This window comes from Octodon degus, unplaced genomic scaffold (genome assembly GCF_000260255.1).
Source record: "Octodon degus isolate 3935 unplaced genomic scaffold, OctDeg1.0 scaffold00025, whole genome shotgun sequence".
Classification (NCBI taxonomy): domain Eukaryota; kingdom Metazoa; phylum Chordata; class Mammalia; order Rodentia; family Octodontidae; genus Octodon; species Octodon degus.
The window spans coordinates 520526-523150 of NW_004524601.1; the positions used below are offsets into that span (position 1 = coordinate 520526).

A 2625-nucleotide genomic window follows, 5' to 3' on the forward strand; every position below is an offset into this window, starting at 1 on the left:
GATTTGATTTGCAACTGTCTCATTGCTCTTTGTTTATCAATAAAATTATGGGGAAAGAAAAGAAAGGAATACATAAAACTGAAAATGTCACAGTTAATGAGGAAATACTTAAAGTACATTCTGCAAAAAGCGAGGTTTCATGGCCCACCCCTGTAGTCCAGCTGTAGCACTCTGAGCTGAGGCAATCCAGTTGCTTGAGCCTGGGAGTTCGAGACCAGCCTGGGTAATACAGTTTAGGAACATCTCCTCTCAAAACAAGGAATGAGGGTGAGTTTGTGGTGCTTGCCCGTAACCCTAGCACACTGAAGGAGGAGATAGGAGGATGGATCACTGTGAGCCAAGGCCAGCCTAAATTGCATAGTGAGACCCTGGTGAACGAGAGAGGAAGGGAGAGAGATGAAGGGAAGGAGAGGAGAGAGAAGAGAAGAAAGGAAGGCAAAGCAACAGACTATTCAGTAGAAGGAGCCTCCAAACTTTTTGTTTCAAGGTTGGATTAGTGGTCCATTGGCATAATGTATTTTCTAATCATATTGTATGGCTGAATAGGTACAATTATATATCATTCCAGCTTAATTTGATTAAATAAGCTGGAATAAATTGGATTTTCTTTTCAAGAGGTACTCATAAAATAAAAGTACCTTTCTTGTTAGATATTAAATTCACTTTTTTTTACCTGTACTGGTTTATTTTAGGCATTACCTGACACTCAGATCACCAGTTATGCAGCCACTTTACACCGGAAGAAGACACTTGTGCCAGCCCTTTACAAGGTTATTCAAGATTCGAATAATGAGGTATGAAAATTGATAAGAAAATAAATGCCTACATAGTAAATATGTGTCCTACAACAGAAGTGGAAGTTTTGTAGTTTTCTGTCCTTGTAGATCTGGACATTTTTCTTCCTGCTATTCCATTCTGATAGTTGCTTTGGCTTTCTCCATTCCTCCCTGTCCATATTTTAAAATGTTTTGATCAAGTTTTTTCCTCTTGAGGGCAGTTTGATTTGATTCTTGATTTGAATGATAGTCACATCAGTGGATTGTCTAATTGGGAACTTTTCCTGCTTCCTATTCTAAAGTGTTTCCAGCTGTGAAAACCAAAATTTATAGTGCACTAATTGTTTTTTGTCTTTCATTAACTTATTGATTATGAACCTCTTTTTTTGAAGGCATGATCTCACTATGCAATTCAGGATGGCCTTGAACTCACTTATGTAGCCTGAGCTGGCCTTAAACTCATGGTGACCTGCCTGCCTCAGCCTCCTGAGTACTGGGACTACCATGCATTACCATGCCTGGCTAATTTTAAAAAGTTTAATATCATTTACTTTTATTTATGATAATTTCATATATCATCACTCTAATCAATGAAATCAGCCTTAAAACACAAAATGATGCTACTAGTGAAGTTAAAATGATCAGAAGAAGCATCTTTTTAAGAAACTAAAAATAATTTCCTGTTATTCAACTTTGTGATAAAAAGGGAAAATGTAGTTATTGAACTTACATATTAATTTATGCCAAATACACACATTTCTCCATTAACACACAGTATGACATACAGTTGTATCACCTGGATGCATGTGTGCTTTAAAATGAAAATGAAAGGAACACCCAGGAAAGTAGCTTCTTATCTCCCCAGATACAGCCTCCAAGAGTGCCTCTGCTGTACACCTGAGTGAGTTTGAAGAAGTTCAGGTAATGGTCTCCTAACCAGCAGCCTAACCTAGAGTGCCTCTTCCCTTTTGTCCTGGCACTAAAAGCGTGCTTATTGACCTCTTTCTTTCCTGTCTCAGTGTGGACTTTCAGGCTGTTGCTTTTGTGGCAGAAGAACAGGAGTCATTTGCTTTTTTCTCGCAGCATATTTCTGAATGTTTTGTAATCTTAGGTATGAGTCATGAGTATCATCATATGCATATCTTTCTTAGCCAGGAGATCTCAGTTCTCTAAGTCAGTGAGTGTATATGTTCCCTACTTCTTATTTTCCTTGTCTTAACATTTAAGCTTTGCTTATTAAGACTTGTTTGATGTTTTCCCATTAGATTGTAAACTCTTAGGGGCAGTCGTCATGTAGTGTGCATGTGTTACTTCCCTAGAGTCTGGTATTTGTCATGTACATAGTGAGCAGGCAGTAAATACTGATCAAGCTGAAAGGTGCTGGAAGAGCACTTGCCTCATGTGTGTGAGGCCCTGTTATCATGAGCCGGTCCCCAGCACCACTGTAAGCAAACAGAATGAAATATAAAAAGATTCAAAAATTTTCTTATTTTCATTAGGACTCACTAATGTATAACAAGTATCTCTTCTTAATACTTTGAAAGCTATGCTGTTTTAATAGCTATCGCTTCCTATTGTGGTCCATCATAATACTAACATTGTGACCTAGAAGTGATGCCAGCACAGTCTGAGAGAGCCGAGCTCAAGACCCAGCACTCGTTGCAGTCGGGTTGCTGCAGTTCTGGGTCTGCATCCTTTGCCCTGTCTGGTCAGCAGGCTCGAAATATGTACTCAGACTTTGGAAAAACAGAATGTCAGTTTTATAGAATCTTTAAAAAGTTCTGGACTTGGGGCTGGAGAGATGGCTCAGTGGTCTAAAGCACCTACTTAGAACAAGCTTGGCAAAGCA

At 38.9% G+C, this 2625-nt stretch overlaps 1 protein-coding gene across 4 annotated transcripts in view; it reads left to right on the forward strand.

Moving 5' to 3' along the window:
• Nucleotides 1–691: 691 nt before the first annotated feature.
• Nucleotides 692–2625, forward strand: part of Fam126b (family with sequence similarity 126 member B) — a 56859-nt gene continuing 54925 nt past the window's right edge. For 2 of the 4 annotated variants that reach the window (XM_023712360.1, XM_023712361.1), the window contains exons 1-2: nucleotides 692–794; nucleotides 1642–1697. The gene's annotated coding sequence lies outside the window, so the exon portion shown is untranslated. The remainder of the gene's footprint in view (nucleotides 795–1641; nucleotides 1698–2625) is intronic. The other 2 variants (XM_023712362.1, XM_023712363.1) reach the window with 1 other exon arrangement.